Here is a 13,261-nt window from a genome sequence, read left to right as displayed (position 1 = left end):
TCCAGTCGCACGACTCCTACCCCGGCAGCGCCGCTGCCCATCAATTCCATGGCATCTCTTCCCGGTCCCCGCCTCACCGCCCCGCCTCGTTTTGGTGGAGATCCCAAGCAGGCACGGGGCTTCATTAACCTGTGCACTCTGCACTTCGAACTGTTGGCACACCAGTTTTCCACCGACCGAGCCAAAGTAGCCTTCATCATGTCCCATCTCACAGGGGAGGCGCTGGCTTGGCTAAATCCTCTATGGGAGAGAGGAGACCCCCTGGTGTCCAACCTGCCAGCCTTTCTCTCGGCTTTCCGGAAGGTCTTCGATGAACCAGGACGGAGGACCTTATCCGCCTCATCTCTGCTATGCCTCCGCCAAGGAAGTCTCACCGTGGGCCAATATGCCATACGGTTCCGTACCCTTGCTTCGGAGCTTGCCTGGGATAACGACGCCCTGGTCTCCGTCTTCTGGGAGGGTCTGTCCGGCCGTATTAAAGATGAACTCGCCGGTCGGGACATTCCTACCTCTCTCGACGACTTAATTTCACTTGCCACCCGGATTGACATCCGGTTCCAGGAGCGCGCGAAAGAGGTCACCCGCGAGAGGAGGTTTCCTTGTCTAGCCCCTACCTTCCAGAAACCCATCACTCCCTCCGTTACTCCCCAGGCACACTCACCTGAGCCTATGCAGGTCGACCAAACCAAAATGGTCAAAACCCGTCAAGAGTTACGCCGTGCCGAAGGGAGCTGCTTCTACTGTGGCAGTAAGGAGCACCGGATCCGTTCCTGCCCAGAGAAGTCGGGAAACGCCTGTGTGTAGGATCGCTCAGAGAGGTCGCCCTAGACAAAAGTAAACCCTCTCCATCCCTGATGCTGTCGGTCTCTATCATCTGCGGAGAGAAACCGCTATTTTGAACTGGCTCAACTTGACTCAGGAGCTGCTGGAAATCTCATCTCTCAATCCCTGGTAGAAAAATACCGCATTCCCACCAAACCTCTGGCCGTACCCTTATCTGTTGCCGCCGTGGATGGGGGCCTCTTACCACATCCCATCCAACTCATCACTGAATCTCTAACTCTACAGGTGGGAATGCTGCACTCTGAGAGCATCTCCTTTCATGTTCTGCCTGGACTCTCTCACGCACTCTTGCTAGGCCTACCTTGGCTCCAGAAACATGCACCCGTGCTTGACTGGCAGACCGGAGAAGTCCTTCGCTGGGGACAGGACTGCCATAAGACTTGTCTAGTTCCCGTTCATCCTGCTCGTCCTTCTCCTACCCCAGCCAATCTACCCGGTCTACCGGTTCCCTATTGGTCTTATGCGGATGTCTTTAATAAAAAACAGGCAGAGACATTACCCCCTCATAGACCCTACGACTGCCCAATCGACCTGATACCCGGCTCTACTCCTCCCCGTGGGCGTATCTACCCTTTGTCCGCTGCAGAGACCCGGTCCATGTCAGAATATATTGAGGAGAATCTGGCCCGGGGATTTATCCGGAAATCTACCTCCCCGGCGGGAGCAGGCTTCTTCTTCGTCAAAAAGAAGGACGGCTCACTCCGTCCATGTATAGACTATAGAGGCCTTAACCAGATTACAGTGAAGAATAAATACCCCCTTCCGCTCATTCCTGAATTATTTGACCGCCTGAGGGGGGCTAGAATCTTCACCAAACTGGATCTCCGTGGGGCGTATAACCTGGTCCGTATCCGTCAAGGGGATGAGTGGAAGACGGCATTCAACACCCGAGACGGCCACTATGAGTACCTTGTAATGCCCTTCGGTCTCTGTAACGCTCCTGCCGTCTTTCAAGAGTTGGTCAATGACATCTTCCGTGACCTTCTCTACTCCTGCGTGGTGGTGTACCTGGACGACATCTTGGTCTTCTCTCCGGATCTTCCCACTCACCGGAGGGACGTTCGTCAGGTCCTGCTCAGGCTCAGGCAGAACCACCTCTACGATAAATATGAGAAGTGCCTCTTTGAGCAAACCTCTCTTCTGGGCTACATAATCTCTCATACCGGCCTACGAATGGATCCTGAGAAACTGTCTGCCATCCAGAAGTGGCCCCGACCAGAGGGGTTGAAGGCTATTCAGCGGTTCCTGGGCTTCGCCAACTACTACCGCCTCTTCATACCGCACTTCTCTTCCCGGACTGCCCCTATCTCTGCGCTCACCCGTAAGGGCGCTAATCCAAGAGAATGGCCGCCCGAAGCAGAGGAAGCCTTTCTTTCTTTAAAACAGGCTTTCTCCTCCGCCCCGGTGCTGCATCGTCCGGACGGTAACAAACAATTCTTCCTAGAAGTTGATGCTTCCTCCTCCGGAGCCGGAGCGGTACTTACCCAAAAGTCATCTTCCGGAAGAATGGTAACCTGCGGCTTCTTCTCCAAACTCTTCTCCTCTTCTGAGCGTAATTATTCTATAGGAGACCGAGAATTATTGGCCATTAAGCTGGCATTGGAGGAGTGGCGTTACCTGCTCGAGGGGGCTCTTCACCCAGTAATAATTTACACGGACCACAAGAACTTGGCTTACCTCCAGAGCGCCCAGAGACTTAACCCACGCCAAGCTCAGTGGTCCTTGTTTTTTGCCCGCTTTGATTTCATTCTTCATTTCTGCCCGGCAGACAAAAACATCAAAGCTGATGCCTTGTCCCGATCCTTTCTGGTCTCTGACCTAGAGGAGGAGCCTGAGCACATCATCGACCCCACCAGAATAATGCAGGTGGCCCCCGTGAATCTAAATCGTCTTCCTCCCGGTAAGACGTTCGTAACAGTACCTGATCGAGAGAAGGTCCTACACTGGGGTCACTCGTCTAAGCTAGCTGGCCACGCTGGTCAGAAAAAGACCCTCCAGCTTATTACCCGGCATTACTGGTAGCCTACCCTGCACAAGGACGTAATAGACTTTGTTTCAGCCTGTGTGTCCTGCGCCCGCAACAAGATTCCGAGACACCTGCCAGCCGGTCGCCTTCTTCCTCTGCCTGTACCTGCTGCCCCGTGGCAGCATATAGCTATGGACTTTATAACGGATCTCCTTGTCTCTGCCGGTTGTACGGTCATTTGGGTGGTCGCTGATCGCTTCTCCAAGATGGCTCACTTCATTCCCCTGCCGGGTCTCCCGTCTGAACCCGAGCTGGCTAAAGACTTTATCCGCCACATCTTCCGTCTCCATGGCCTGCCCCTCCACATCGTGTCGGATCGTGGGGTTCAGTTCACCTCACGCTTCTGGAGAGCCACATGTAAGCTGCTAGACGTCACCCTGGACTTCTCCTCCGCTTACCACCCACAGTCCAATGGTCAAGTGGAGCGGATCAATCAGATCCTGACTAGTTACCTCCGGCACTTCACTAATGCCCACCATTCGGACTGGGTGGATCTCCTACCATGGGCCGAATTCTCTTACAATAACCACGAGAGCGAATCTTCCTCCAAATCCCCGTTTTTTGTAGTCTTCAGTCAGCATCCTCGGATCCCATTTCCCGTCTCCACCTCGGTGGACAATCCGGCTGCGAAGTCTCTCGTTAGTGAATTTTCCTCCATTTGGGAGAGTACCCGATCTGCACTCCTTCAGTCGTCCGAGCGGATGAAAAGACAAGCTTACAAAAAACGCCTGGATCCTCCACAATTCCGTCCTGGAGATAAAGCCTGGCTCTCGTCCAAATATGTCCGGCTCAAGATTCCTTCCTATAAGTTAGGGCCTCGGTTCATCGGCCCACTGGAAGTTATCAAACAAATTAACCCGGTGGCCTATAAATTGAAACTCCCGGCCAATCTACGGATTCCTAACTCTTTCCATGTATCTCTACTCAAACCCGTGGTACTTAACTCTTTTTCCAAGTCCACAGGTACGCCTCCTGCTCCGGTTTCCACTGAAAACGAGTTTGAGGTAGAGAACATTCTGGCCACCAAAAGGGTAAGAGGAAAGACCTTTTTTCTAGTGGATTGGAAGGGGTTTGGTCCTGAAGAGAGAACATGGGAGCCTCGGGAGAACATCCATGCCCCTCTCATCCTTGATACATTTCTCTCTGGCATAAAAAAGGGGGGGCCTAAAGGGGGGGGTACTGTAGCGTCGGCGTCCCTGCCTCCTGTTAGGCAGGGACGCCGTTCCCCTCACCTCTCCGCTCCGTGCCCGGCGGCTTCCTCCCGCTCTGCTGGCAGCGCGCGCTGCTCCCCGGTACCTGTGCTTAGGGCGCGCGCGCTCCCCCTCTCTTAAAGGGGCCGAGCGCGCCGTCCTAAGGAGTCCCCGGCCAATGGCAGGAGGACCTCACCATATTTAAGGCACCTCCTCCAAAATGGAGGTGCCCGAGCAATGTTGTTGCAAAGCCTTTCAACTCTGCTTCAGCCCTCAGGTCCCGTTACCAGTAACCTGCCAGTCACCTGCCAGATTCCTGCTTGATACCTGACTGATACCTGCCTGACATATGCTTACCTGCTTGCTATCCTGTGGTCCGACAGTCTGCCTACCAGCACCTGCCAGTCTGTCTATGGATCAGTCCGCCTGCAGACCAGGAAGTACCTGCCAGTTACCTGCCTGATACCTGCCTACCTGTCCAGAGACTCTTACTCGCTCACCTGGGAGCGCTCACCTGCTACCTGCCTGCTAGCCTACCTGGAGGCTTAGCCGTCACTCGCTGTGACCACCTGCCTGTCCAGAGACTCTTGCCCGCTCACCTGGGAGCGCTCACCTGCTACCTGCCTGCTAGCCTACCTGGAGGCTTAGCCGTCACTCGCTGTGACCACCTGCCTGTCCAGAGACTCTTGCCCGCTCACCTGGGAGCGCTCATCTGCTACCTGCCAGCTAGCCTACCTGGAGGCCCTGCCGTCACTTGCCGTGACCACCTGCCTGTCCAGAGACTCTTGCCCGCTCACCTGGGAGCGCTCACCTGCTACCTGCTTGCTAGCCTACCTGGAGGCCCTGCCGTCACTTGCCGTGACCACCTGCCCGTCTAGAGACTCTTTCCCTGCTGTCTCTTGCCGTGACCACCTCCCCGTCTAGAGACTCTTACCCTGCTGGCACTTGCCATGACCATCCGCCTGCCTAGAGACTGTCCCTGTCACTTGCCGTGACTACCTGCCCCTTTGTATAGTTGCTCAGAGGTTCCACCTACCAGACCCGTTACAACGATGACAATGTATCACTCACCTGCAGCCGCTCCGAGCGTCCGGATGTCAGGTGAGAAGACTTCTCCTCTATATATAGGAGGATATATCCTGATATTATACAATCAGACGCTTGTTGTTCCTCCTGCAGGTAAAATAAACAGTAAATGCTCCATTATCATCCTGTCATTTTCATCACGTAAATATTACAGTGGTTGTGCAGATCAGACAATGGATTAATAGACTGCGGAGATCCTTCTATTCCAGCATTCGGGTCATCAGACTGTTATAAGATCCTGTGTGGTCCCATTATGTGTAAAGTAATGGCCCCCAGAGTACAGTGCACGGGCACAGACATCACCTCTCTGGTCTGTTTTTATGTGATGATTCAGTAATAATATATTATACTGTATCTTATCAATGATGTGTCCTGTGTGAAATATTACAATGTCGCAGGATGACGCCCCTGGAGCGAGCCATAAAGTAATTATTGACGACTGGAATCATGACTCTAAATCTCTGCCAACAGCGATGGCCAATTGCCATGTGGTTTTTCTTCACAGTGATTCTTCTCTTGGGGCATGTACATTTTCCTCTGTATCAAGCTGTCCAATCATAATCAGGTAGCATCATACAGGGGGGGAAAAGGACACGCCCCTAGAAAGTGAGAAGAACCTGCCTTCACCTGTGAGATGTAATGACAGACAGCCCTGCCCTGAGCTCTGCAAGTACAGTGTGGTATACAGCAGAGCTGAGTGTCATTACACTTTCAGTTTTCATCTCATCTCAATTAGTATGAGGGGAGGGGATCTGAGTTGAGAGTGATTACAAACACTTCTGTAGCTCTCCTCTCAAAAGGTTATTAGCTCTGTTGTGTCCTCCTGCCCCCACACTGACTGCCGTAAAATTAAAGTTGAAGGTATTTGTAATTGTGGCGCCCCTGCGGGTCCAGTCTCCACAGAGGTACTGCATCTCAGCCAGAGGTGTGGTACCCCACTCTCAGGTAAGGAGGGAGCACTACCTGGGACCCACACACACACATCCAACACCACATCACTCCAGTAGGGAAGGGCGAGATTACTCCTGAGGGAGAGCATAGTCCCAGTCCTTGTCTGGAGGAGGGAGCTAGGTAGAGGAGGTGGGTGGAGGAAGTAGTTTAGGGGAGCACACGAGGAAGGACTGAAGGTAGAGGGGACCACGTAGAGTGACAGTGAAGTAGGTCACATGACAGACAGTATAAAAAGACAGGTAGAAACATCTATAAGGGCCCAGTGAGTGAGGACCGTTGAGGAGTAGGGTCCAGACAGAGTGAGGGCCCAGTCAGAGGGGCCCAGTAGGAGAGAGAACGAGAAGAGCGAGGGAGTCAGAGAAGGGTTCCAGAGACAGAGAAGGGATCCTAGGGGCACGGGAAGTGCAGAGTCCACCCGTGAGCACGACCGACCATAGTCGGGAGAAGGGATCAGGTTGCAGTAGGGGACCGGCCCCAGACTAGTGGAGGACTGCAAGACTCAGCAAACCGGAGGCTGCGGTATCTCTAAGTGCCGTAGCCAAAACCACACACATTCGCTGAAAAGGTGGCCATATAGGACCAAGGGGACAGAGTGGCCCGCACCACTGGCTCGGGACACTGTGTGTGAGACGCAGGACAGGAGGGCGAGAGCCAGCGCAGAGAAAGACAACCCGGGAAAGGTACCCAAGAAGGGGGTCCCGATCAAGTGCACCCAAGTTATCTGAGAGTTGGCTGGATCACTTCCCCGGAGGACAGAGGACTCGGTGGGCTCGTTTAACCTGCTGGCAGTTGTAACCTGGAACATCATAAGAAATGTGAGTAAAAACTTGAAGACTGCACCCTGCTGTGTCCTTGACTTAATTACTGCGTCACCTGCCTTGCACTACACCAACAACAAAGCTACCTCTTTAACTGCCCTGGGGCTTAGCTCTACCTGTGGAGAGATGAACCATCTCTGCTGCGTCACCAACTGCGCCAGTGGATCTGAACAGCAGCGGTGGCCACCTATAGCCGCATACCGCGGGTGGCATCACAAAACTTTATCCCCAAAATTTTATTCCTCTCTATTATTGACAGTCCAGGGCCACGGACCGGGTCACGCCACCATGACTATCCCAAAAGAACAGATTGGTCCGGCTCAGAGTACCCCACGGCCCCAGTGGGCACGTCATAATCATATTAATCTCTGCTTTGCTTCACCTCCCCCCACACTGACTCCTGTAAGATTACTCAGTTCTGCTGTACTCTACACAGTAGGCGCAGAGATCAGGGCTCAGATCAGGGCTCAGATCTATCATTACATCTCGCAGGAGAAGCCATGTTCTTCTGACCTTCTTTAACCGTGTTCTTTTTTTGCCTTCATAACGCCTCCTGCTTATGATTGGTCCTTCCATTAATCTAAAACCCATAATTCATAACTTAATTACACTTGAGGCATTGAAGTCCTTTATGTTTTCTTTTTAGTGAATTCAGCATAATATCTTCCCATCAGAGAGCTCCATCGTCTCACTGCTCTTACAGTAAAGAATCCTTTTCTATGTTGGAGTAAAAGATGCTCTCTGGTTATAGATATAGTCCTGGGTATAAGTTGATCATGGAAGAGAGTCTGCACTGAGCTTTAAAGTATTTATACTTTCCAAACTTAAATAACCCTGTTTTTGCCCATTGTTCTGGGTGCTGCAGTCCACTTTTTCCATTATTCCTTTAGTTGCCGCCTTTGAACCCCTTCAGCTCTGTGACGTGTTTCTTGTGGTCTGGGGCCAACAATTGTGCACAATATTCTATTTGCAAATATGAACTTGTAATGAGCAAATGTAATAGTTCCTCAAGGAGGAGCCAAGATCTCTACACGTGAGGAGCTGTTATTGTGGTTCCTGGTGGTAAGTGTGCGCCTGGAACGGAATATGAGATCTGCACTCTACAGGTCAGCAGAGGGGGTTATACGTGTTTCACGTTACTTTCCTGCCTCCTTTACTGTCTGAAGCCCAGAAACACAGGAGTCAGACAGGACCCTGACGGAGCCATTCAGTATAATGTGTCAAATGGAGCCCAAAGTCTGCAAGTCGGGACTCTGACATTTCTATAGTCAATAATGCCGCAGATATTTGCCTCCAATTGACACATTGTATTGAATGGCTTTGTTGGTGTCCCATCTGAATCCCATTTTTCTGGGCTTCAGGCATTAACCCCTGATGGAGAAAAATAATTTGCAATTATAATGTGAAATAAATCTTACATGTTTGTGATTTGGATCCTCCTGAGATCATCAGGACCTCAAGAAAAGCAAAGTGCAATAATGAGACTGGTGAACAAACTCATAAGGTGCCCAAATACACATGAAGGTGACCATAAAATCTAACCGTGGTTCCTCAGCCATACACCATATACATGCGCTCTCAGCTTGGATGAACATGAATATATATATATATATATATATATATATATATATATATATATATATATATATATATATATATATATTATTTCTGCAGAGTTTGAACTTTTATGATTTTACCCACAGACGCTAATATGTTCCCCAATCATGAATATATCGATGGATTGTGGTAAACTCATATTATTATATAGGAAACCTCAAAATCTTGTTTTCCCTTATGTCAGGTGGACATCCTGCCTCTGCGGAGCCATAGTGGCCGGTGCCCTTCTTGCTAGTTCTGGTTTGGCACCTGATGCTAGAAGTGAAGCGAGTGGGAAACATCTGCTCCACTTTTTGGTTATCTAGAATTGACGCCTAATTTCTAATTCCTCTATATTCACAAACTGCTGGATTTATCTGGGGATAACTAGTGTCGATTACCTGCTCACATGGGGGTGGGGGCCGCTACCAGTGGTCACAGGATCTAAGCCTTTCATTGACATGATCTATAACTCCATTCATAACACATAGCACATTATTAAACATCCATTTATAAAAATAGACCCCAGTGGTTCCTGGACCCTCGTTAAGGAACATAACACTAGATAACATAAGGTTTATCTGATTGTAGTGCCCCTCATCTATCAATTTAATGACTCGCCCAGCGTTAATGGGGACGACTCGGTTACCCGGGCCTATTTGCCTGACCTTGGGGATGTCGCGGTGGTCGGCTCCCGGGCCCGTACTCTGGGGTACTCTTTAAAAAGGCGTTTATTTGTTTATTAGTTTTTATTAAAGTTCGTGACGCCACCCGTGGTTTCTGGTGAGATTCACCAGCGCTACGGCAGTCCACTGAGGCCGGTGATAAGGCAGCTTAGATGGTATCGCTCCCCACAGGTGGAGCTAGGCCTCAGGGCAGTGTATGAAGAGGGGATGCAGGACAGGCTTGGCCCAGCTGGGTCAGAGCAAGAACAGGGACAGACATGATAGTCACTTCAATACCTTTTACTGATGGAAATTCAGGCACATCCTGGAGCACTGTAGGGTGAAGGGTGCATGTCAGGATCCTCCCCAATGAGCGGGCGTAGGGCCTCCTGTTTCTTGCCTCTGCGTGGTAAGTTTCTGACCTGCCTGGAGCTATTCCTAACTTTGTCTCTGTCCTGCGCTGGCTGACCTTGTGGTAGGGCCTTTCCTTGGAATACACGCTCCCAGCTTCGGGGCCTATGTGTCTCCTGGCTCTGTTAGGTATCAGCACTTTAGCGATCCTGGGACTTGTAGTTCTCCAGGGATTCCGGTTATATCTTACTGGGTCACAGAGATCCCGGTAAACTTCGGACCCGGTGTCAGGTAACTTCTTCGGGGTGAGCTAGTTAAGCTCCTCTGCCCCCTATGTACTAACTCTCCACTCGCCTTCGGCCTACTCGGGGCCCTCACTAGGCTACTCACACTAACGGCAGCTTGCCGCGCTTCACCGATCTTATGGCGCCGGCACACCTAAAGCTCACCTCTCTGAGCTACACTGAGTCTTGATCTGGCTAAGCTCCACTGCAGGATAGCAATTGCAGGAGCTGGAACAGGCTTTTGTCCTCTGAGGTAACTCTTCTCAGACTGTACTGGACTCACTGCTAAACCAGACTGTCCTCACAACTCACTCCAGTCTAGACTCACAGACTTAGACTCCAGCATAGACTAACTGCTGCCTGGCTCCACCTTCCCTTTTATATCCCTAACGGGCTCCCTCTGCTGGTCTGAGGTGGAAGGTGGAGATGTGTGTGTGTGGTTATGGTGGCCTCTGGTGGAGGAATCCATCAATACACCCTTCTAGGATCTGTGATACCAAGCACAGCTGGGCGTCACATTAACATCTCCCAAAACCACAAGAAAAAGTTACTGAACTGATTGTGAAGTTATTAGTGTTGAGCGAGCATGCTTGACACTGCTCGGTACTCGCCCGAGCATCTTACTACTTGGGATGTTCGGCGAGCACCGAGAATTTGCAGGTTACTCGGGCGCGAGCTCGGGTCTCCTCCCTGCATGTTTGGCGCTCTTTACAGAGCCAATGAACATGCAGGGATTGCCAGCCAGTCACTGTAATCCCACAGCCATGTTGTTTGTAGGCATTACAGTGATTGGCTGGCCACACAGCATCACCTCGAGTATTTAAAACCGGGCGCCGTCATCTTGGACACAGTCGCTCCGGATCAGACAGTGTAGGGTCAGTGCTACAGAGCTAGGGAGAGATTTATCATGCAAAATAGTTAGTGTAGGGTCTCTAAAGCCTGCCAAATCAAACAAACAGTCCTTCTCAGGACTAATATCCATCCCAGATATCAGGCAGGCAGGCTGTATAGGAGACGCAGTGGTTATAGCAGCAAACGCTGCTTTACAGTCCTGTGTGCTCCTGCTGGTCAAATTTCTAGACTTAGCCCCAGGTCTCAGGGGCCAGGAAAAATCCTTTTTTTTCATCTAAATCCTCTTTTTTTTTTTTTTTCCCTCAGTCAGACTTTACAAATACGCGTCTTATTAACCTTTTGGTATCCCCCCCCCCCCAAAAAAAAAAAAAAAATTGAGTGTGTCTGTGACTGTTCAGACACAAATATATCTGTTTAAAACAGTCTGGTGTAGGCCAGAGAACTAGAACTGTGTTTTTCCTCTTCCACGGTTCAAATCTGGGTGTTATCAATCTGCTTGCCTTTTTTTGCATAAAAAAAAACAGTTTGAGTGTGTCACTGACTGTTCAGACACCAATATATAGATTTTAACAAGTCTAGTATACACCAGGAAATTATAACTGTGGTTTTGCAGTTCCACAGCTCAAATCTCTGTAATATCCACATTTTTGTGTTTTTTGCATAAAAAAAAACAGTTTGAGTGTGTCGCTGACTGTTCAGACACCAATATATCTATTTTAACAAGTCTGGTATACACCAGGAAATTATAACTGCGGTTTTGTAGTTCCACGGTTGAAATCTCTGTATTATCCACTTTTTTGTCTTTTTTGCATAAAAAAAAAAATATTCAGGGTCTCGCTGACTGTTCAGATGACGCGCCCCTTCGGCCGTGCTGTACTCGGCAGCCAGGCCTATGGCTGCTTTTGGGGGATATCACGGTGGCTGGCCCAGTCCGTTACCCAGGGCGGTCAATAAAAAGGGGGGTAATTATTTATAGGAGATTTGGAAAGTTCGTGACGCCACCTGTGGATTGCGGCTAAAGGGAGCTGACGCTGTGGAGCAGTCCTCTGGAGCTGGTATTACGGCAGCAGGGATGGTGTGGCTTTCCACAGGTAGAGCAAGCTCCAGGGCAGTGTAGGGGTATATGATGGATGCTGGCGAGAGACAGCAGGACGGTCCCGGAGGAAAGACGGACACTCACACGGGGGTAAGCTTCAGTACCTTTACTGATGATGGTGAAGGCACAGTCCAGGGTACTTCGGGCGAAGGGCTCACTTTTGGACTCTCCCCAGTGAGCAGGTATAGGGCCTCCTGATCCGTGGCTTTGTTCCTATGCTTCTGACCTGCCTGGAGCTAGGCCTAGCGTGGTTACTGTCTCTCATTTGCACCTGCTGACCTGGTGATAGGGCCTTCTCCTTGGAATCACTCTCCCTGGTCGCTGGGGCCTCCGTGACTCCTAGCCCTGGTAATGCAGTCAGCGTTTGGTAAACCTGGAACCTGTAGTCCTCCAGGGATTCCGGTGGTCCCTACTGGGTATAAAGGGACCCCGTAGGCGTGGACCCGGTGTCCGGTATATGTCTTGGGGTGAGCCTGGTAAGCTCCTCTGAGCTGCCTGGTTCCACCTTCCCTATATATATATGTCCCTATGGGGCTCCCTCTGCTGGTATGAGGTGGAAAGTGGAGGTGTTTGTATGTAGTGAGGGCCTCTTGTGGAGAAGTCCATCCATGCACCCTTCTGGGTCTGTGGCACCAATGTGCAGCAGGGCGCCACATTCCCCCCTAGTAAAACTCAGTACTCATGGACTGAAGCATTTTGTATTAACAGGTTACCAACAAAAATAACAATTACAAGTACAATAGCATTAAAGTCACAGCAAGTCCCGTGACCTGGTGTCCATTTCACCGAAAGAAGAACATGAGGGACCCGCCTGAAAACCCTCAACGTAGGCCCTGGGCGTGGCTACAGGGCATAAGTGATCCAGGTGATGGACCACGTCTTCGGCCATGCCAAACGGGTTTTTGTTCTGTGGTCACTTAAAAGGGGCACTCCAGGGAGTGCAACTATTTACAGGACAGTTTTTGGGCTGCTCACAGTCCTCAGCCTCAGCCTATTTGTCTCATCTCCCAGTAAAGGTACCGTCACACTTAGCGACACTACAGCAATCCCGACAACGATGCGACCTGGCAGGGATCGTTGCTGCGTCGCTGTGTAGATGCTGGTGAGATGTCAAACAGTCAGATCTTCCCAAAGACGCAGCAACAATACGGCGACCCGTAGCAACCTGTATAACGATGGACGCCTATGTGTCTCAGTTCTGAGTCACCAACAAGGTCGTTGGTAAAGTGTCAAACACACCGATGCATGCTACCCAGCGGGACCTCAACGATCATTGGGGTTTTTGCCCTCCTCTTGATCAACTTTAGCAATTACAGAGCTTACAGGTCGAACTTGATGGACGCAAGTCTTTATTCGGCTTTACTTTACTAACTATGAGATCAAAAAATGGTCCAGGCCATTTTGACACGACCAGAGATCTCACAGCAGAGGCCTGGTCGCTGCTACGTGTCAAACGTAGAGAGATCGCTGCTGAGGTCGCTGTTGCATCACAAATCTTGTGAC

At 50.6% G+C, this 13,261-nt stretch overlaps 1 protein-coding gene across 1 annotated transcript in view; it reads right to left on the bottom strand.

Moving 5' to 3' along the window:
- Positions 1-13,261, bottom strand: part of LOC141153486 (alpha-1-antitrypsin-like) — a 182,965-nt gene that overhangs the window by 20,537 nt on the left and 149,167 nt on the right. The gene's annotated exons all lie outside the window — the stretch shown is intronic.

Source organism: Phyllobates terribilis, unplaced genomic scaffold (genome assembly GCF_046119375.1).
Source record: "Phyllobates terribilis strain yellow unplaced genomic scaffold, ASM4611937v1 Scaffold_7__3_contigs__length_470593459, whole genome shotgun sequence".
Classification (NCBI taxonomy): Eukaryota; Metazoa; Chordata; class Amphibia; order Anura; family Dendrobatidae; genus Phyllobates; species Phyllobates terribilis.
The sequence above is the reverse complement of the archived record's forward strand: the minus strand, read 5'-3'. Positions and strand labels throughout refer to the sequence as shown.